This window comes from Lynx rufus, unplaced genomic scaffold (assembly GCF_022079265.1).
Source record: "Lynx rufus isolate CCGP_SWC_20201006 ecotype Redwood Valley unplaced genomic scaffold, mLynRuf1.p SCAF_3, whole genome shotgun sequence".
In the NCBI taxonomy this organism is placed as follows: domain Eukaryota; kingdom Metazoa; phylum Chordata; class Mammalia; order Carnivora; family Felidae; genus Lynx; species Lynx rufus.
In genome coordinates, this window is record NW_025814845.1 from 144430376 (window position 1) to 144453578 (window position 23203).

Genomic DNA, 23203 nt, shown 5'->3' on the forward strand with positions numbered 1-23203 from the left:
TGAGAGCGGTGGTATTTATTTTTATTTCCATATATACCTATGATTGATGACCAGTGTAATGTAAAGCTCTTAAAAATACATTTCTAAGCTAATAGGCACAAATAAAAATACTGGGGAGAATTGAAAAATTTCCTTAGATACTACATTAAACACAACAATGTTTTTCTTGGCATATCTTAGAAAAAGCATGGAACACAGAAATTACGAGAAATGGAATTTATACTTTGCACAATTTTACATTGCTTTGTTCTTTTTAAAATAGCATTTATTTTTTGAAAATTTATTTTACAGAGAGAGACAGAGCATGAGCAGGGGAGAGGGGCAGAGGGAGAGAGAGAGAATCTTAAGCAGGCTCCATGCTCAGTGAAGGGCCTGGTGCAGGGCTTGATCCCAAGACCCTGGGATCATGACCTGAGCCAAAATCAAGAGTCAGGTGCTCACCTGACTGAACCACCCAGGTGCCCTTAATTTTCTCTTTTCTTTCATTTCCCACGAACAACTGAAGTTTATCATACTCCTAACTCTGCTTCTTGGAGCTGTTTTATATTTTTGCCAGCAAAAGTAGATGTCAAGGCATCTGGGACGGATCATTTGTGTGGCTGTTTTAAACAAAATATAGGAAACACATTTCCTTTGGTAACTTCTTGTGCCACCAGTACCAAAATAAACTGTTTTCTTAAAACAGTTTTTACAAGTTCCATTTTAAGGAAAAGGGAATGTGACATTAAGGGCTACCACTGAACAACAATTAGCAAGTTCAAAGCAATGCTGGGAATATGGCCCTGTGGTGTCTTTTTCACTTCTACTTACTTATCAATTTTCTTATATTTTCATTAGCATTTGGGATTAAACATCTTCCTAAAGTAAACATTTACCCTAAAAACATTATGTTAACAACACAAAAAATGGTGATATGCTTTTCTTTGATGGGAGATCACAGACAGAACATAAGGCAAATAATAGGAAATTTATGGAAGAATATATCAAGTAAGAGTAAATAATTAGCATCTTGTTGAGAACATTGAGCTTTGCTACTGCCTAATTTTATGAATAGCAGCTGCTCTGCCACGTGATACCCAAGCATCAATATCTTAACACACACACTGCAAGTTTTTTGTTATTTTTTTCCTCACCCAGGAAAAAAAGACAGGGAATTCAGCAGGTACTATTTCTGGAGAAAAATGACTTGCATTATGAACATCTTCAATTATTTGCCTCGCTTCATATAACTTCCTCTTTCCTCCCTCCAAGTTCTCATTATTCAAAAATCATTTACCACTAAATTTTAGAAAAATAGTTTCTCCTAAAGCAGAAGTGAAGTGAAGCTGGGCTTGAGTCAATAAACAATTATGAGGCTCTCAAATCATCAAAAAGATGCCACCTATGACATATGACCTGTTCTGGTCTCAAGGCGCACGGCCCCAGTTTATGGAGAGTGTAGATGGGGTTGTATTTTCTCTTATCTGGAACTGATGGTCCCTGTCACCTCAACTTCAGAGAGAGTTTATCTTTGGAAGAACCAAAACATATTAGCATTTGGAGGATATCTTGAAGATACACATGAACATCTTTTTTGAAGAAACAGTCTGAAGTTGCTAATCATATTTTGGTGAACAGAGCCTAACGTTGCTGGCTTTCAAGCCACAGGAACCTGGACCATTGTTTTATTTGTGGTTTGGTTGTCATCAGTGACTGCATAGGAGGCTCCAAAGCCTCAGTCCTCAGTTCAGACTTGCTTGCTTATGAGCAGTGTGACTTTGTCAAATCATTGAATTTATTGAAGCCTTGCTTTCTTCATTTATGAAGTATAAGTATACACATTGTGGTTTCCTTTTAAAAATTTTAAAGATTTAAAAAATTGGTCTATAGTATGTGGCACATATTGTGTGTAGCAGACACTGCCGGGTTTCACTGCTCTTTCCTAGCCTAAAGGATCCTAAGGTTATTTGGGTAACAGTGTGCCTGCCCTGGGGGATTAGTCATGAGTGTTAATGCCACTGTGGCAATCTCATTTTCCATCACCACAACTGGTTTGTCGGCATGAAATCCGGTTCTGGCTGATGACATGTAAGGGGAAGACTTCTGAGGCTTCAAGGGGAGACTATCCACCCGGAAAGGATAGAGGGGTGAGAGGAAACGTACTCTCTGGTGTTGGAATTTGTTCTGGAATTTGTTTTGCCATAGCTAACTGGTTGTGGCAAAACTGAGTTTTGCCTAGACTGAGGATGCAAAGAAAAACCTAGACTGAGGATTTTTCGTTGCCTAGAAAAACCTAGAATGAGGATGCAATCCCATAGTGTCATCATGGAGCAACCATGGGACTGCCTTGTCCAGTCTTTTATTACTAAACAAGAAATAGCCTATATTTCAACTACTCTGAGTCAGATTTTCTATTATTTGTAGCCCAAAGTATACAATTCAAGAAGCTGACTGTTAATGATAGGTATTAATCGGTATATTCATGTATACATGTATGTATGAATCAGTATAATATAGATATTGATCAGTAGATCTTAAACTGATATTTAGGAAACTCTTGTCATTGAATTAATAGAAAATAATCCCCAAACTTAATTCCAACTGTAATTCTATAATACTTTTTTTTTTTAGAAATTGAGAAATTTAAAAACCTTTTAAATATATATATATATATATTTTTTCTTTCACAGAAGGTCTAATAATCAAATTTAGCTGATGGTAATCAGTTTTATTTTAAAACAAAGCAGACAGGCATATAATCATACACTGGAAGTGTATGGAACTCAGTATTTTACAGCCGAAGTTTAGGTCATCTTTCTGCCTCTAATTAAAGGGCACATCAAAACCATCTCAAGAACTGGGGTTTTAGAATCTTAAAAAAAGCTACAAAATCGCACAATTTCTAGCTAACTCTAGGTTAGGCTCATGTTGTACATTAAGTGGTGGTTTTAATAATTATGAATGTAGGAGGATAGATTCACCCCGGATCACCCATGGATAACAACTGATCTTTTAATTTTATAATTTACATGAAAGAAGGTAGTTCTTGTTTCCCCTTTTAATCATGCAGGTAACATTCACTATACAGAAGCCTAATTTCTGCTGTATTTTCATGTTTGCTCTAGAGATCTTTCTTTTGTTCTGTTTATATCTGACAGAGCACAAAGCTGAGGGAAATATAAAACTTCTGAACATACCAATCCTAGAAATCTGAAATCTTTTTGGGTTTTATTAGACTCCGTGTATCAATCAGGAATGTGGCTTTTCCTTCGTCATTGTCTCAAAAGCTGCAGAGGCTTTCTATCATGTTCTTTAAAAAAATAAGTGAGAAATGGAACACAGGCAATTAATATATTTTATATGTGTATAAATTATATATAAATATATAAATATAAATTATATATGTAAATTATATGTGTAATTTTGTATAATAATACAAAATATTTGTAATATATTAGTATTGTTTTTAAGTACCAGAAACTCTAGCAGTTGATTGAATTTGTTCAATAGGTGGCACAATGGAGACAAGGGGATGAGGGGGATGGGCTAAATGGGCATTAAGGAGGGCACTTGTGATTATATGTATATGTATTATATGTATGTACATATGTATATGTACATATATATGTATATATATACATATATGTATGTATATGTATATGTATTATATGTAAGAGATGAATCACTAAATCCTACTCCTGAAACCATATTGTGCTATATGTTAACTAACTAGAATTAAAAAAAAAATTAAGCATCCAACTTCAGCTCAGGTCATGATTTCATAGTCTATGAGTTTGAGCCCCGAGTCGCGCTCTGTGCTGACAGCTCAGAGACTGGAGCCAGTTTCAGATTCTGTGTCTCCCTCTCTCTCTGCCCCTCCCCCACTCAAGCTCTGTCTTTCAAAAATAAATAAATGTGGAAAGAATTGAGAAAAATAAGTAAAAATTTGAAATCAACAAAAAAGTAAAATGTATGAATCTATTTTATGAAGTAAAGACTACAGTCATCATTAGTCATTCAAAAAGTAATTATTGCATAACTCCTATTTCACGTTGCTCTACATTCAAATCTGTAGGAGCCTTGGAGGTTCTAGGTCCTGGTTAATAGTAAAGATGCTCCAGAAGCCCCTGTTCCCCTGGCTATACTTTTGTTCCTCCAAATTATATTACTACGTGTGCCTTAATGTGTGGTTAGGAAAAGCAGTCCCAGATGATGGCCTCTGTGAAGGCATGAGTGTAGCTCACACTGACCTCACAGTAAGTGTGTTAGGCGTGTGGAGTATGAGATGCTGGGATGAGGGGTATAGACCAGCAGTGTGTATGGTTTGGGTTGTTAGGGGGGCATCAGACAATTTAATCACTTCCTTTTAATGGCCCAAATTGTCATGGTCTCTGTTAATTCTCAATTTATTTTAAGCTTCTGATGAACAATCTTACTTTGGTCAACATGTTTTTGACATAAAAACTGAGGGCTAAAATGTAAGTAATTTGGGGGCGCCTGGGTGGCTCAGTTGGTTAAGTGTCCAACTCTTGGTTTCAGCTCAGGACATGATCTCACAGTTTGTGGGGTCGAGCCACAAATGGGTTTCCAAGATTACTAAAGAAAAAACATTGTGAACTGTTACTTTGTCCATGAACTGCCACGGGGAGGGAGTAAGGATACAACTGTGTTCGAATGTAACTGGTTTCTTTTGTAATCTTGTGCATTTTATGTTAATGAATTAAAAAATGTGATTTTGAGAAGGGCCCAGGAGACTTCCCCAGACTGCCTGACAGGTCTATAAGCCAAGAAAGTTTAAGAGCTGCTGAAAGGAAATAGAGCATTTTGTGCAACAGTGGCAAAAGGAATATGGTAATTAAGATAATAAAAGCAGCAAGAGCTACGATAGTTTGGGTTTAGTGCCGATCGGTCCTATCTTTCCCCAGTGGGTGGGGGTGAGGCTGGAGCTGGGACAGCCTGGCTGAAGTCTGCTGTCATGGGAGGCTCCACTCATCCTCACGAAGGAGGGTGGGCACAGCACCACATGATTCTGGGAACAACCCTCTTGGAGCTGTTGGATTTAGTCATGGCTAAAAGTGGTCATATTTTTAAAAAAAGAAGCAAATGCTAATGTTTGTCACATTGAGGCTTGCAAGCTGTCACAATTGTTTTTCCTCTGACCAAATTTTACTTTTATTGCGTAGTAAAAATATACCCCAAACATTGGGAATATCAACATACTTTTATTAAATGCTTTTATTTGTAAAAGAAGACATTTCCTTATGTCAATCCTGTGATACATTTTCACTTTAAGTCTACAAATTGGAAAACAGGCCCAGAGATTAGTGTGTCTTGGGTAACCTTAAGTAGTTCAAAGTAGCTCTAATAGTTGGTTTCTAACTTGCTCTGTTCCCTTTTCCTCTCTCTCTCTCCTCCAGCATTAATACAGGGTCAGACTTACGGTCATATTTTTAGAGCTACCATAATATTCTTCCAAGGAACTTCTAAAGCTTTCCAGACTGTTATGAGTTAAGGCAGTTTTCCTCCAAGTGAGAAAATTGCAAATAATGAAAATCTGCTCAAAAGTTATTTAAAATCAAAATAAGATGTTAGTTTTACTTAATGAAAATAGTCATGAAGTGCTATCATTTGCAATGTACTATTAAAGACTGTTGAGCTTTAACTCTTAGCAGGTTAACAATGGAGAAACTTTGCCTTTCTTTTATGTTTCAGGACGAGAATGGGGAAGGAGACTGGCTTAGCATGGCTGAAACATCCTTGCGGGTTCTAATGTTGCCATTTGACTGTTTTCAGTTCTGTCCCTCCCTAGACTTTAAAGGCAGGGGAAAAAGTCTCTGATTTGGAAATCTGAATTGAATTTCATGTTTGCAGCTGCTCAACGTGAAAACCTTAGAATCTTCCCTGAATTTTCTTTCTCTTGCACCCCACGTCCGATTTGTCAGCTGATCCTGTCCTCTTTACCTTTAAAATATATCTATGCTCCAAATTTCTCACCACTTCCTCTGAGAACATCTATCCTGTCCCTGTCTCTCACCTGGAGGACCTTCAAACTACTGGCCTTCAAGCTGGTCTTCTGTTTCCTCCCTTGTTCCATTTAGACTGTTTTAAACGCCTTGGACAGGATGTAAGTCAGGTTGAGTTACTCCTCCATTCAGAGCTCTCCAGTGGCTTCCCATCTCGCTCAGAGACCACCTCATCATGGAAGGTCCTTATCAGAGCCTACCAGCCCCTGTAGTCTGCCCTGTTGGCTCTCAGCCTCAGCTCCTACTACTTGCCTCTACTCTCTCTGCTCCGCCTACTGTACCTTTATGTCCAAAGCCTGGATTAGTAGCTGGCACATAGTAGGTGCTGAATCAATTTGGATAAATAAATGGTAATAACCCAGATACATTCTGGGCTCATACTGTCTTCTGAAATCGAAAGCAAAATTGGCTTCCATCTTCCATTTTCTGTTTAGCACCTAATACCTCTTGTGAGTTCTGGGAAACTTACATTTCTTTTTAATTTCTATTGGCTCTGAATGGCTATTCCTCTGAATTGCCCACTCCCATTCTGTGTTGCGCTTTCCCATTTTCTATTCCCTACTGGCCTGGTGGGTATGGTTCAGATTGTCTCTCCCTGAATTTCTGTGTGTAACTGCCTTTGTTGGAGATTTGGGATAGTGGAGGCTATGACAACACATAAAAATTAAGTTACAGAAAAACACCTAAATTAAAAATTTTAAGTATCTATTTTCTTAAAAGTCATTATTTTCTGCCCTGGGAAGTTATGGTTTCATGTGCTCAAGCTTCAGTGTCCCCGACATTTCCTTGGTCCTACATTTTTCTCTTTGCCAAGGTATGGCTTTCTATCTTAGAGCATCTGACTATCATGACATGCTTTCATTAGGGAGCCAAAATCCATCCTGTGGAATTTTTACCCATTTATGGATAAAATTAGTTTTCCTAATCTGTGGGGTCCATTTAGAACAAATAGCATCCCCTTTGCAGTGGTACCTGTCTTCAAGGGCTCTATGAAAGTGTTTAAATTCTGTATGTATTTGACTACAAATAGTTTTCTTAAAAGTACAAACATTCTTCATATGGGAAGTTGTATTCATTTTGGAAAAACAATATACTTGATATGGCTTAGGCTTCACATTTAAGCTCATTGGGTACATAATAGGCTGCAGTTTTTGATAACATAGATTTGTAACAATACTCCTATAACTGATCTCTAGATACAGTAAAAACTTTGAATAGGTTTTGATAGTCCAATAGGCATTTTATAAAATATAAAAATATTACATGTGATATGTGAATTTATGGTTTATTGCTAAAACTTACACAGAAACTACATGAAACACCACATTTTGTTGGAAGAAACTTTGTTTTGTTTTGTTTAGAGAGAAAGAGAGAGAGAGCGAGAGCAAGCATGATCCGGGGAGGGTCACAGGGAGAGAAAAAAAATCTCAGGCAGGCTCCATGCTCAGCACAGAGCCCAACAGGGGGCTCGATCTCACGACCCTGGGATCAGGACCTGAACCAAAATCAAGAGTCAGGTGCATAACCAATTGAGCCACCCAAGAGCCCCGTAAGAAACTTCTTATGAGGCTTCATGTGCAGTTTATCCAGAGCCTACACAAGACTAGCCTACTCTTGTAGGACCAGCTATTCATTTATGCATTTCTTGTAGAGAAACTTAAGTAAAACAATGTAGGCAGCTTCCCTCCAGTTCTTGGCATTAAGCAACACTGATGATTAATGAACTACAGTGGTAATTGGCTCTTGGTTACAGATGCCTCGGACATTCAAGAAATGAGACTATAATGGATGGAAATATCTCAGTAGTTCAACTAGTGCTTATTCACTGAGGGATTAAGGTGACCTGACATGCTAGGATAAGCCTGGTTATATAAAATTGCATATGCTGTTTTTAGCTCTCCTTTGCATGGCAGCAATTTTTTTTCATTAAACAAAAATCTTAGAGCTAGGAAGTATGCCAAGGAGAGAACACTATGAAATAAGTGCTATCAAAAATTCTTGAAACCCACCTGTTAGTCAACCTAAGAGAAATAGTTCTTCATTATGGGAGCAATGTTGCCTAATACTCTGCTGCTATGTGAATGGGCTGCGATATTATGTTCTGTCAGTCTTTAGCCTTGTAGAGGTCTGTGTTCATGAGAAAACCCAGGAGAGCGCAGTAGTGGAGTCCTGGGTCCTCTAAAGAAGCATCAAGTCAAGAATCACTGTTCATGACCATTTCACAGATACAACAAATGCCCGGTAGACAAAGCATGCCTTTTTCCTTATTAAATTTTGCCAGCTTTGTACTTGGATTTTCCTCCTTCAGATTTCAAGGTCCCTATATATTCAGATTTCTCATTTTAGTCTTAAACTTTGCCAGTATCTGACCAAATCATGTCCACCCACCTGCTTTTGCCTCAAGGACTAGTTTTCCACAAGTCTATACTCTCTTTCTGGCTTCTAACCAGAGACTGCAAATCTGTGTAGTCTGGGGATATGGTGGTAAGCAAGAGAGCACTCTCTGCACATGAACCGGTGGGAGAAAGGTTTGCAAGTATGAATATCTGGATTGTTTTTGGAAGAAGAGGACATAGTTTAGCATGGCACGAGGTGTGTGGATGCATACCATGCAGTGGCCTCTAAATGGTAAGCTGTGCCATATTTAGGGGCTTTAGTGCCACTTGAAAGAACTTGGTAATATTTCTCAGCTGAAGTTTTCAAGTAGGACAGTGAGACATGATCAGATCTTCATGTGTTTTGGAAGATAGCCCTTGTGTTGGTGCAAAGGACTTAAGGGAGAGGGAGGAGCTTGGAAGAGGCACTGGATGTGCCTTTTCATTAGTTCACTGCCAAGATCACAAGGTCTTAAATTAGGAAGAGGGCATAAGATGGATGGGAAGAAGATCTGAAGAGCTATTTCTGTGGTCGAATAGGCTGGCATGACACATAACAGAGGTAAGAGAAAAGGTGAAGAGCTGAAGCTAGCCCAGAGTGTTCTAGCTTGTAGAACCAGGAACAATGATGGGTGAGGTGTGCAGGACACGTGGAGTTACAGAAAATTGTTGAGGTTTGGAAGTATTGAGTTTGAAGGACTATTAAGTCATTTTCCTGCTAATTAATTTTTGACTAGCAGGTAGGATTTAGGGATGTGGCCAAGATGAAAGATAGAGGAGACGATCATCTTACTAGGAAATGTCTTCTCCAATATAAGCAAATGGTCACTCCTTGGGAAGGCAAGTCCAAGTTTTGTTCACTTATGTGTTCTCAGCCTCTCTCACAGTGATTGGCATGAACATTACACTGAATAAATGTTGAGTGAAATGTTGTGTCATTTTTACCATTCCCCTGCTCTTATTTTTTTTCCAGTTCTCTACCAAATGCTTCAAAGAAAAAAAAATGTTAACCTTAAATATTTGACCGTTATTTTTCTCTACCTACATTGGAAGATACATTTGCACGCTGCAGGCAGAAAAGATTGGAAACTATTTCCAACATGATGGTTAAGAGTATTCTAGATTTCTTATTTTCAGTCTTTCTAAAGCTAGCTTTGTTTTTCTTCATATTATGATTAATCACTTCTGCAAAGGCTTGGAGTTTATCACAGGTCCTTCAACTAAATTAATTTTATTGTTTGGCTGAATGCTATAGCAACACATTGAAAAAAGAAATATTCAGTTATGTAATATTAGGAAAAGATTGGTTTTCAACAAAACATGTAGCCCTTCTAAAATAGAGTCATGCTTAAGATAGTAAACTAGGTTACATATAGAAGCAGTTCTTTATTACTAGAGTATTTAAGGAAAGATTTTTGAATTTATAATTTTTGTTTGATAATTAAAAGTTTGACTTCATCATCAGTTTTAGCCTAATTGTTCTGTAGCCCAAAGTGACTAATTTCAAGGTTTATAGTGGTGATGAGAAGGGGTGCAGGGAAGGTTTAAGAATTTTTGTTGCTTCTTGACTCCATTCTGTTACTTGCACATTATCCTTCTGTGTTTTTAGCAATTCCCAATGATTTTTTTTTCCTGAAAAAGTATTTTTTATCTCTAAAATCAGCTTTTAAGAGCTTTGACTATAAAAATAACTTTGGAAATGGCATGTGGTATACTGTGGTGAGGAATAATTGTAATAGTAATTACCAACCACTTGTAAACTCCTTGAACAAAGGAACCGAGTCTTTGTATGTGTGTGTTGATGTGTATGTGTGTTGCAGCATTTATGTCCAATAGAGGATATTTGTGTAATATATATGTACTATATACATGCTGAGTGTAGGGGAGAAAATAGGTGGCCATTGAATAGTGATTGTGTGCAGCCTATCTTCAGAAGCAAATACTACATTTCATTGGTTTCAGGAAGCGTCCTTATTTCTTAATATAGCTCTTGAACCAACGACTTTCAAAGCTGTTCAGGAGGATACCATTGGTAAAGCTTGTTTTCTATCATTTCAGTCTGAGAATAACATGGTATATTCAAACTGGCAGACCAAAGTTAGAGATCGTCTATTAACTATTCTTTGTTCCCCTGGTGAGCAAGTCAAAGATGCAGAAGACTCTCAATGTCTTTTCCTTTCACATTTTCTTTTCTATTCTAAGCCAAATGTCACACAATAGGGAAATCTGAGCATTGATAGTCTCTCTTCTGAAGCATAAGCTGCACCAGTATTTTTTTTTTTTCCTTCAGGAATACCAGTCAGGGTTGTTACATTCCCTGGGGGCTCTGACCACCACAGGATTCATGCCTATGTAAGCAAGGAAGGCAACCTCCTCTTGGGAGTCATATGCCATGAGGCCCAGTAACTCCATGCATTCTAAATGTGTCAGAGCACGAAGATGTCAGATTCAGCAGGGAGCTGTCCCTTGTCACTCCTTCTCATTTCTCTGCTCTTCATCCCTGTGGCTGCCTTGGAGGAAAACATAAAACCTTCCAGACTGTTTCTAATTGCATAATCCCAGGTGGGCAAAAACTGCTCCTTCTCTCCAACTAATGATCAGTTTATGATCTAAGGGAGGCGGGTTGAAGGTCCTGGTTATTTTTTTCCTTATTGGTGTCAGCACAGATGCTGTGCTCATTCTGGTAGGTGTCCGGAGAGGTCTCTCCCTAAGGCACATGACAGAAACAGACTTGGACTGTTTTCTGAGGACCAATCCAGGAAGTTTTTCTTTCTTCCCAGACCTTCAAGTACTGCACCAAGATTACCTATGGAGTCTTTCATAAGGAAAATAACTCTTTTGAACACAGTGAGCTCCATTTCTCCACTGTATTTCCTCCCCTCAAGTGAATTCTGTGCCCTCCTTCACTGCCAGGCCCCTGGACCTGCTGCCACTCTGTGTCCTGCCCCTGCCCAGGCCCTCTTCCTGGTTCATGCACAGAATGCCAACCTGACTCCCAGCATGGAAACAAATTAGTTTCTGATGGAAAGGGATTTGACTCAGAAGGAGAGAAAATGCTTTGAGGACACTCCAGCAAAGGAAGCCTCTTTACCACCAGGTAAGACTTTGGTGGGTCGATTGGGTGGCTCATTTGGTTAAGCATCTGACTCTCGGTTTTGGCTCAGGCCATGATCTCATGGTTTTGTGAGTTCAAGCCCCACATCAGGCTCTGTGCTTACAGTGTGGAGCCTGCTTGGGATTCTCTCTCTCTCTCTCTCTCTCTCTCTCTGCCCCTCCCCTTCTCACGCTGTCTCTGTCTCTCTCAAAACAAAAAAGCTTAAAATAATTAATAAAAGACTTTGGCTACACACCTTTGTCATCCTCATGAGGAAATCTTACAAATGCTGGCATGGTTCCTCTTGCCTCTTGTTTAAGCCTCTGCTTCTGAGAGAACTAGGGCCTCTGATCCTGACATGGCACATTCTGTCACCTGGAGATGAGGAAGGGCATGGAAAGATAAACCCATGAAAAGTCCTGCTAGGTGTTCCTGGCTGGGGGCTCCTCCCCTGCAAAGAGCAACCCAGGGATGATCTCCTTGTTTCCACCACACGGAGACCAGCTCCCAGAGGGAGAAGCCACCTAAGAGGGTATAGAAAGGCCAGAGGCCAAATGATGCCTTAACTCAGAACTTCCTTTTGTTTTCTCTGTACTCTGAAATAATCCACTCCCTTCTGCGGTGCCCTAGTTGTGTCCTTGGAGCCCTTTCTACCTTGACTACTATTAGAACTTCTCTTTCTCCTTGGAGGTGGATGAGGTGAGAGAAAAAGAAGCATCTACCTATTTCTGGAAGTCACTCATTCCAGTCAATACCTTTCAAATGATTCCATGTTTCCCTGTTTGGGTGCATACACCAGCCTTTGACATAGGCCTGGCCCCCTCCTTCTTTTGAGGTTTCATGACCTCAGCTGATAACACCTCAGGCCCTTCCCTGGGCTCTTGGTTCCTGGGTGGGTCCTATGTGTCAGGATTCCCTGGGAGAAGCTGAGTGCTCCTGGGCACGCCTGCCTTCTGCTCCTACATTCTGGTCTCAGATGTGGTGCTGCCTTGAAGCTGGAGAAGGAGTTCAAAGCACTGGCTTTCCATGGGCAGGAGATGGGATGGGTGGGCCACAACTGTATTTCCTTTCGCACAGCCTAATTTCTCTGCAGTAATTCACAGTGACTTATTCTTGCCTCTGCACCATCAGTCAAGCTGTTCCTCCTTCCTGGAATCCTTTTTAGATTTTCAGATTTGATTAATCTCTCAAGGCTTTTGTCATTTTACCTTCAAAGGACTATGGTCTCTTTTGGAAATTTAGTGGTTTACTTCATACTATCTTCTACTTGTGTTCAGTGAGACACCCTTGAGCCTTATTCTAATTCTACACCCCCCGCCTTATTCTATTCTGCACCCCCCTCCCCCCCACCTCATATTGGTCAAAGTTATTTTGAGTTATTTGCAGTTACAATGAATACATCTGGCCAACACTTCCGATCTTTTCAACCTGTAATCTAAATGTCATTTGGGACCCAGGCTACTTTTTAGGGATCTGATTACAGTGAATCAAACCTACTTCCCCAGCTGGTGATAGTCTAGAACTCTTCCTACAATTGCTGAATGTCTGGGATCACGTCCTCATTACCTAGATAAGGCTGCTTTGTTTCTTTTGCTTCTTACTCTGGTCTAGAGCAACGGTTGGCCAACTATGACCATGACCTGCAGGATTTGGCCTACTGACTATCTTTGTAATCCCGCTTTAATTAAGAGTGGATGTTACATTTGTATATGGTTGAAAAAATGAGAAGTACAATATTTTGTGAAACATGCAATATGCAATTCAAATGTCAGTGTTCAAAAATAAAGTTTTATTAGAACACATACGAGCCATACCTATTCATTCACATATTGTTTATGGCATGATACAAGGGCAGAGTTGAGTTGCTGTGACACAGACCATATGACCTGCAAAGCTTGAAGTACTTGTTATTTGACCCTGTTAGAAGAAAGTTTGCTGATCTCTGGTGCAGAGGCAAAGACCAGTCTTTCAGTATTCCCACAGAGATTCACTCCCATCCAGGCTTTAATAATTTCAGTAATTATTATGATTATGATTCGGAGAGAAGTTACACTGCTGACACATTCCTTTTCTTTTTTCTTGGATCCACACTCCATTCTTTCTTTTCGCTTTTCTGCCTGACCCTCTCCCTGTCTAGAGTATCTGGCAAATTTGTCTCTCTATCTAACAAAGCTCAGTTTCACCTAAAACGTTATCTCTTGGAATCTTACCAGTATTCTCAGAGCACATTTACCTCCAATGAGGAAACCTTTCCACCTGTTAATAGAATTGCATTTCTCATCTTACTATATAGTTTTTTGTGATCTTAAACAAAAAGCATGGTCTCCAATTTTTGTTTGAAGATTTATTAAAATATTTGTGAAGCAATATAGCTGATAACTAGAGTCAAAAAGTGTAATCTATATGTTAAGTTTGCCAAGAAGCATGGAGCATGGTAAGGCATAGGAGGTGGGGGATGGTGAGAGCTTAAAGAGATTCCTGATTCACTCAAGGTGCCACAACTGGTGAATGGTGGTAGTTGTTCACCTAAGACCAAGACTCACGTTTCCTGACCCCCTTTATGCCACACTAGCTCTCCACATTTCTTTTAACTTTCCTCCTAGCAAAGAATAATGAAAGCAAGTACACAAATAAGCAAACTCAAAATGTTACATATTTAATTAAGTGGAGCCACATGGTCCAATGTAATAATCCTGATGTGATGCTAATGGTAGAAAATTATGCAGGAGAGAATTACAGGTGAATTACTTGAGATAGCCATAGCATTCCTGTGCATGCAGACAGGTAGACAGAGTGTCCCTTCTGAGATTCCCTTGTTAAATATCACAGCACCAAAGATAATTGTCTGTGCTGGACTGTAAAAGCAATAATTATTCTATCTCCTAGGATATTCTGCTTTTTCTGTTTTCCCACCTCATCACTAATTTAAGGTAACTTGATGGCATTTAAGTAGGAGAAAAGAATTTGTATGTAAATGAGGGAAAGGGCAAAATTGGCTATTAAAGTCCTTTGGATTCTAGAAAGCTTCAAGTTTGATTAAGAAACCATGACTTTACAAAAGTGTTTAAAATATCTGAAGAATTTTTTCCTATTAAATTATTTTATTTTGAGAATAATGAGATTTTTATTCTAGAGTAAAATGAATCCTGCAGCAGCTTTGTAATAAAAAAGCAACAAGGTGAAAAGTGTCTGACAACTTTGCCTACTTGAATTATACATAGCCTTATATCATCATATTATATTAGGGGGTAGAGACATTTCTGCCAATTTGTTCTTTTTTTAAATCTGACTTTTGAAATGATATACACATATGTGATGTGTGTGTCTGTACATGTGGCGATAGAAATAAAACATTATAGTGTTATAAAGTAGCAAAATTATGATCAGCTTCACATAGATACTTTGGAGCTTTAAAATCATGTAAACAAATTACATGGTTAAAATAATTCATGTTAACGCTTATTATTGAATGTGGTCACCGATAATCTCTAAGAAGATGCGAGGTACCTTATAGTTGTAAACAATTGTAGTATCAGATCTTTTCAAAAAGAACACAGCAGAGACATCAGTTCAACGTTGGAGAAATAGGAAAGATTTCATGCCATCAAATCAGGGAGGATCTTGAAACGTCGCTGACGTCCTAATCTCCTTTTTCAGGTAGGAAGGGGAGAGGAGGTGGGGGAGAGCAGACTGAGTGAGCGCTTAAGTTGATCAGTAGTTACAAACACTTGATACTGTGCTTATACATTCTGTTTTAGGTTTTTAAACATCTAAGAATACCAGGTAAATTTATCAGTACTTATCTGGCAAAGAAGAGAGAGGGAGAGTATGTATGTGCATGGAGAGAATAAACTCTGCATAAGTTTTCCAGCATCGCATGGCAAGGTGAGGGACATTTAATAAAATTAAAAGGGAATAAAACTTAACTCTTCTAACTACAATTTATAATGCTGCTATTGTTAACCAACTTTGACCTTGATTAAAGAGAGATTGTTAGGTGTCCTCTTATTGGAAAAAATACACTTCTGAATTTGTTCACTGAAGGTTTTACTTTGTAAATCAGAGGGATATACGATAGATACGCTCCTTGAAATCCTTTTGCTTTATTCAATACATTGTATCAATTTTGTATAGATGTCAACTTCTTAGATGTGTGTATATCATCAATTTTCACTGAGTTTTTGGCGTTATGTTACAGATTTTGTGATTATAATGTTACCCTATTCTCCAGAACGTGAACGTGAATCTCAAGAGTAGTTATTAGCTAAATAAGATTTTGAACAAAATTAAAGAGCATGGCACATTACTTTGAGTTATGAAGGGTGTTACTTGATATCTTTGTAATATCAGAAAGAGTGGTAGGAAATACAACAGGGGTTCTTAACGTGTGTGTGTGTGTGTGTGTGTGTGTGTGTGTGTGTGTGTGTTATGGACAGGATAGTAGGCAGAACAGTAGTCTCTTAAAGATATCCATATCCTAATGCCTAGAACGTGTGACTATATTACTTTACATGGCAAAGGGGACTTTCCAGATGTGATTATGATTATCCTGGATTACCCGGGTGGGCCCAATGTTAATGACAAGTTTCCTTGTAAGTGAAAGAAGGAGACTGGGTGGTCAGAGAAAGAGCCACCATGATGGAAGCAGGGACTGGAGAGATGTAATTGCAGGCTGGGTGCAATGAGACAAGACGTGTGTTCCTCTCTAGAGCTGGAAAAGATGAGAAAACAGATCCCCCTGGCAGCAACCAGAAAGGGCACAGTCTGCTGACACTTTGGTTTTAGCTTCATGACCCTCCATTTTTGACTTATGCCCTCCAGATCTATAAAATAATAAATCCGTGTTGTTTTAAGCCTCTAAATTTGTGGTAATTTGTAACAGCAGCAAATGGGACACTTTGGGCAGTCTGGTGAAACCTGTAAATCCCTTTTTAGGATAATATTTTATTTTATTTATTTTTTTTAAAGATTTTTTAAATGTTTATTTATTAAAAATTTTTTTAAATATATATTTTTTTATTTTTGAGGGAGAGACAGAACACAAGCAGGAGACGGGCAGAGGGAGAAAGAGACACCGCATACAAAGCAGGCTCCAGGTTCTGAGCTGTCAGCACGGAGCCCGACATGGGGCTCCAACTCACGAACCGTGAGATCATGACCTGAGCCGAAGCCAGTTGCTTAACCGACTGAGCCACCCAGGTGCCCCAAATGGTTATTTATTTTTGAGAGGGGCAGGGTAGGAGCAGAGAGAGGGAGACACAGTATCTGAAGCAGGCTCCAGGCTCTGAGCTGTCAGCACAGACCCCAACGCGAGACTCCAACTCACCAACCACGAGATCATGACCTGAGCTGAAGTTGAATGATTAACCGACTGAGCGAGCCAGGTGCCCCAGGATAATATTTTAAAATGCATAAAATAAAACATGTAGGATTAAAAAGGAAGCCAATTGTATTAAAATGTTTTTGCCATAGGATTAAACAAGTTTGTGATATAGTAATATATGTGCTTCGATATTCATGTATTAATTGACCAGATAAACAGTTTAAAATATAGACAAGTTAAAGTTCAATGTTATCTTTTAAATATTTATCAGTGTGAAAGCTAACTACTCGTGGACCATGACCTCTTTATGTTCCACAAGCTGTGCTGTCCTATGGAGGATTAGGAATCGAAATTTGATCTGCCTAGATATGAAAAACATCACCATATAAGTTTTCATCTTTTTCCACACTTGGTCAACAAACAAGTGCAGATGCAGAACACTGGAAAACACAGTCATTGTCTGGGTATCTATGCAAATACTAGATTTTGCTATTAACTGAGTAACTCTGAGATGAGGAATTATCCAGTAGTTTGGCCAGCTATGTTGCGTGAGCATCTTTATTTATTATTTTTTTAAGTTTTTTGTTTAAATTCCAGCTAGTTAACATATATATAGTGTAATATTAGTTTCAGGTGTACAATATAGTGATTCAACACTTCCATCCAATACCCGGTGCTCATCACAGCAAGGGCACAAGCATCTTTAAACAGGAAAGTTGGGTGCAGTCTGGAAGTGGTTTAATAACTATCATGATATCAAATTAGGCATGAGCATAAATAATATTTTGAGATATCTGTGACTGCCATAGTGTGATATGAAAATATGTCCGTTATTTGTGACAAAATGACAGGCATCACTGGTACTTCTTTCCTACATTTAAAATTGAATGCATTACTAAATTTCACCTAAAGTCATTTAAAATAATAAAGATGTATTTTTTCGAATCCAAGTTCATGGACTCTCTCATTCTATCTATGGGTCCCAGGTTAAGAACCCCTAGAATGGAAGCAGAACAATGAGTGGTTATGTAGGAAGGAGCGATTCGTTTTCTTCCTTTTCACTCTAATTTTGAGGGGAAGGATTATCTTTTTTATGAATGTAGATCACATTATAATACAGGAAACACACAGGGCACATGACAGGTCTGTTTTACAATGATTTGCCAGCTCCTGAGGGTGCACCTTAGAGTGGATATGGTTAAGTAGTCCAAGTTCTCTTCTTACTTGCCTTCTTTTTCTTCCTTAATCAAAATGTTTCTTCTCTTGGGGAGACAGGTAACTTTTTATTTAGCTTTGATAATGAGAAAATCACATTCTATGTCATAAGAAAGAAATTAAGTGGGAGGTGAAGAATGGAGATTAGGTAGACACTTAGATCAGATCACTTATGCAATGATATTTATTAACACATAATATGGAAATTAAGGAGGAAATGCTATTAAGGTGTCTATATTATCATTTCCTCAAGGGAAGTTATATAATCTATTTTCGCATGAACGTCCTGATACCACAAACCAGTCCAACATCTGTTACTTACAGACATCTTGTCCTATCAGGGAGTGGATTGTATGGTCCAAGAGATCTTCTACAGCTTTAATTGTTTCATCTACCTTAGAGAGTACAGTGAGTGCTCTCCAAACACTCAGATGGGTCTCCACTGATTCAAAGAGTGAAGTTCCCAGTGTTTAAAATTCAGAGAAACAAAATGGACTCACTGCCCACAATCCTTTGTAGATTTAACATTGCTCATTTTTCATTAGGGAAACCCTCTTCTCTGTATGAAATTAGTGCTCTTATTTAACTTGCTGTCATGAAGACAAATTGAGCTAGTCAAAAGGGTAGTAAAACAGACCTCTGTTCAGATGTAGTCAGTAAAAAGTCCAGCTATGTTGGCATTTTGCAGGGTGTGCATTAAAGTAAGAGAAATGATAACTTGCGGAAGAGCAAACTAGGCAAAACAGCCATCCAAGTTCAAGAGAAAGTTGAATCTGGAAGCAAGGTCTGAGCTTTTTCAAGATGACAAGTAAAATTGCACCTGGAGTCTATGACCATGGTGGGTTTGATTCTATCACTTAGCCATATGGGACCGAGGTGAATCTCACAAGGTTTTTTAAAAGGACCCAAGGTGTATTATGCCAAGTGGGAGTAGATAATAAATCAATAGCTAGATGCTGCTGTTTATAATGGAAGTTGTTAGTCATAGCAGAGACTTTGGATTAATTTTCGGTGTAAAAAAAGCCATCAGAAATAGCTGACTGATACTTTTAAAACCTGAGGTGAAGAATGTCTTGTTTGATTAAAGACTGAAGGGCAGAAGTAATATTCATCATTGTGTGAATGTTCCATTTTAAACAACTGATTTTTTGTAGATAATCTTAGATTTAATGTATTTTGATATTTTTTTCCTGCCTCACTGACCAGCCGCCTTCATTTGTTGTTGTGTATATGCATTTGTACATGTGTGTGGTAGTGTGTGTAAAGAAAATGTGGACTTATGAATGTGAATTTCAAGTTAAGCAGGGCTGTTAGGTATATAATGGACATATTGATCAGTTCGGAGGGTTTTACAGTTATCTACTAGGGTTCTTGGAGTCCATGGAGCTAAGCACAGAGCTCAGGTTGGATCCTGAAACATGCATAACTCAAAGCCTAAACATTCCTTGAAGTTCATAAACACTATTTATGACTATTATCATAGCACTCCAATAGTTACAAGGACCCTTGGAAATTCACCAGTATGTACAAGTGGGCTGGCTATTACCCTGTAGGTTTTAGACATGATGCCAGATTCATGAACAGGGGAGCAGGGGTTAGGAAGTAAAACACCTGTGATCAGGCCCTAGGAAGCAGAGGAGAGAGAAGGTAGTGATTTCTTTTTTTTTTATTTTTAAAGAAATTTGTAAAGTTTATTTATTTATTTTGAGAGAGAGCAAGCGAGTGGACAAGCAGGGGAAGGACAGAGAGAAGGAGAGAGAGAATCCCAAGCAGGCTCTGCACTGTCAGCACACAGCCTGATGCAGGGCTCAAACTCATGAACTGTGAGATCATGACCTGAGCCAAGATCAAGAGTTGGACATTAACCAACTGCCCCATCCAGGTGTTGGTGATTTCTATGTCATACATGGTTAAAAAAAAGAGAGAGAGAAGAAATCAGTGCTTTTCATTTTGACATGACTGACTAGGTAGTGTTAACAGGAGTGCCTCAAGCTGATTATGTCAAAATGTCCATCTTTGTCCTTTTTGCTGTTTTCTGGACGTCAGTTATTTCTTTGATCTTTTGGATGAGGAATCAAATCTTTTATCCATCTTTCATCTCGTTGTTTAATCGTTTAATATTCAGGAGATAAATAGTGAACATCTGCCATGTGCACCTTTTAAGCATTATGGATACATGATGAACACAAGATCTCCTGCCTGCAAGGAGTCTGAATTAAAGTTGGGGATGTACATACACAATTTCTTCTCATTTAACCCAAGAGACTCTGGCTGGAGGCCTTGTTTTTAAAGAAGGGAACTAACATTTACTGTATTTTGACTAGAAGCCTTTATATTCATTATACAATACTTAATCCTTGAAAGAGTCCCATAATGGGATGGAGTCCCCTCAGCACATCTACCAGTAGCCAGTAGCTCTGAATCGATTTTTAGACAGACTGAGGGTTGAATCTTACTTCACTGCTTTCTAAATGGATCTTGGTCAAACTACTTAACCTTTCTGAATACCAGTCTCCCCAATCTAATAAATTAGTGAAATTAATAATCTACTTCACAGGGTGAAAATGAAATGAAATAAAGTAATTTAAAATATTGAGCCTACTGTCAGAACTCAATAAATGTTTCCTCTCTTACATTCTTCCTATTTTACATTAAAATTAAGGCAACTGTCCATCTTTCACACATGGCCCTCTCAGGGATAGAGCTCCCACAGCACATGTATCATTGGCAACACTGGAAAGTATCCAGTGGAAATAAAGGCTTATGATCAATGGTCAGGTCTTGTCTTCATCCTATCAGTGCTCCAGGGACACACAACTCCTGCTACGCTGGGCATGAAATGATTTAACTGTTATGTTCTGTGCTACTGTTAACAGGGGATGTTTAATAGTGTAACATGGGCAGCATCATCGCTCTGTGGGAACAGGAAGTTCATTCTAACTCACTTTCTAAGAAAAAAAAAAGTTTAATTTTCTTCTTCTCTTCCCTTTTTGACAGCAGGAGGATGCTGATTTCACCAATGAAATAGCTAATAAGAGCACAAAAGCAGACATCTCAAAAGCATTCCAGACTCCAAAGAAAAAGAGAACGTTCAGAAGAGGCTTCCAACCTGCTGGAATAAATCCCTTTGAACCTAAGAGAGGAAGAGTTCATATAAGCCACACTAAAAGTCAGAATTTATTATTTATCAGCATGTTTAATAAAATTTATTTTGAAAAGTGTATTAAGCAGTACAATAAAATAATACCTATCTGTATTAAAAAATCACACTATAGATTTAGCCTGTTTCATACTGTTGCTGGTCCTGCCAATATACACTTTCGTTCACTGCTTTTAGATCCTTGAGATGACCTTTATCATCTAAAATAATATGCTTACGTTTTTATTTATTGTTTCAATAGCTATAGATGGCGTCTCTTAACACTCTGCCTTATAAATGGGAATTTAACCTTTGTAATTCTTATTTTTATATCTTTTTTCCCCTCTTGTTAAAGTCAACCTCATACACAAAAAGGCAGAGGAGGAGGTCATCAGGCAAAGAAGTCAGGAACAAAGGTTTAAAGAAAATACGACTTTTTAGAACAGGTGTGTTTTCTCTGGCTTTTACTTCTTTCATTGTCTACCTCAGAGCCCTCAAACTTTGCTGTGTGTGTATAAGAATTAGCTGGAGTGTTTCTTCAATATGTAATTTCTAGCATTCAAACTGTAGATATTCTGGGTTGGTATCTTCGGAGCAGGTATGGAAACCATCATATTTACCAAGCACCACAGGCAATTTTGAAGCAGGTTGCTCTCAGAGCATGCTGTGCAAAATATCAGATTTTCCTTCCCCTTGGTGATGAATAACTTTTGGCCCAAGAGAGCAGGAGATGCCATTCCAAATGTGAGCATGTGCATTCTAAACCTAGTGGAATGGCCACTTTTTCTTGAGATCATACACAACCATAGGGCTCTGGAGTTGTTGGAAATAACTGGAACTCAGTGGATGGAATCTAGGGAATATATCTGTAGTGATGAATATCATCCACCACCATGCACAAATTTATGCCTTGGGCTGATAGATAGCACTATGTCGTCCTGCACCCTGAAGGAGATCTTTCAGTGAGAACCAATGGCCTTAGGAAGTGGCTCACCTGGTCTTTGTGGTGGTAACTGGAGTGCTCCCCAAGAAGACCGCTGACCTGATCGGTTTACTGAAGTCTAAAAAAGAAATTGAGGATATTTCCCCTTCAACAGAAGAGATGTTGGAGCTAGTACACAGTATTCCAGTGGCATAACTCCAGGATACTAGGAGAGATGCCACTGGAATTTCCCTTTAACTGTGATGCTATGGCAGATATCTTAGAGGCCCATCCATCCCTACTTTTGGATGGGTCAGGGCATACGATAAGAAACCTCACTTCTTTTGCATCTAACTCCAGGGACAAATTACAGAGCATAATATATCTTTGCTGCTGCTCAGCATAGCCGAAAACAGTGAGGGTGCAGTCAGGAAAGCAGAGTCACTGTTAAGTGCTCTGAATTCAGGGGTCTTCCACAACAGCACAGATGTTGAGGAAGCGAAGATCCAGAAGAGGGCGCTAGAGGATCAGATAAAGAATATTAGCCAGCCTTCCTTAAGTCCCGGTGTGGGTGGGGGGAAATAAATAGGAGAAGCCCCGTCTGAGGATTCCACAGGCAAGAGGTTTTGGCTCTGATCCTTCTGTGCCGGAGAGATGGGGACTGTCGATCAGATATGAGCCCCTAGGAGAGAGAGCAGTACTGGAGCCGCTTTAAATCCTGTTCAAGAGGACTCTGAAACGGGGTGGACTCCTGAATTTACAGAGAGAGAAGACCAAACGTGTCTGCCAGAGAAAAGTTTATTGCTGCTGTTACTGTAAGTGTAGACAGTTGTTCTCAGGCTAAACTGAAGTACCACATGCCAGCCAAGGAAAGAAATCAGGTTTATTCCCCGCCCCCGCCCTCCCCAGTGAGGGGTCACCACAGACACCTGCCTCTAGAAACCAGCACCAGATGGCACTTGTTCTGCCTCTTACCTTTCTTTCCTCTGCTCCAAACCCAGAGCGACGCAAGTCCGAGTTGGAAAACCAGCTGGGAGAAGAGGTAGTGAGGGAGGGAAATAGAAAAGTTGAATATAGTTTCATTATAGCCTCCTGAGCCTGTTGAACCCAGGAGGGGCAAGATGCTTTAACTT

The 23203-nt window shown here is 39.0% G+C and overlaps 1 long non-coding RNA gene across 1 annotated transcript in view; it reads left to right on the forward strand.

The window, feature by feature from the left end:
• LOC124520079 (uncharacterized) overlaps positions 1-21271 on the forward strand; it is a 178780-nt gene extending 157509 nt beyond the window's left edge. Inside the window, exons 3-4 of the long non-coding RNA XR_006964245.1 lie at positions 11291-11474; positions 21007-21271. This is a non-coding gene — a long non-coding RNA (uncharacterized LOC124520079). The remainder of the gene's footprint in view (positions 1-11290; positions 11475-21006) is intronic.
• The last annotated feature ends 1932 nt before the right edge of the window (positions 21272-23203 follow it).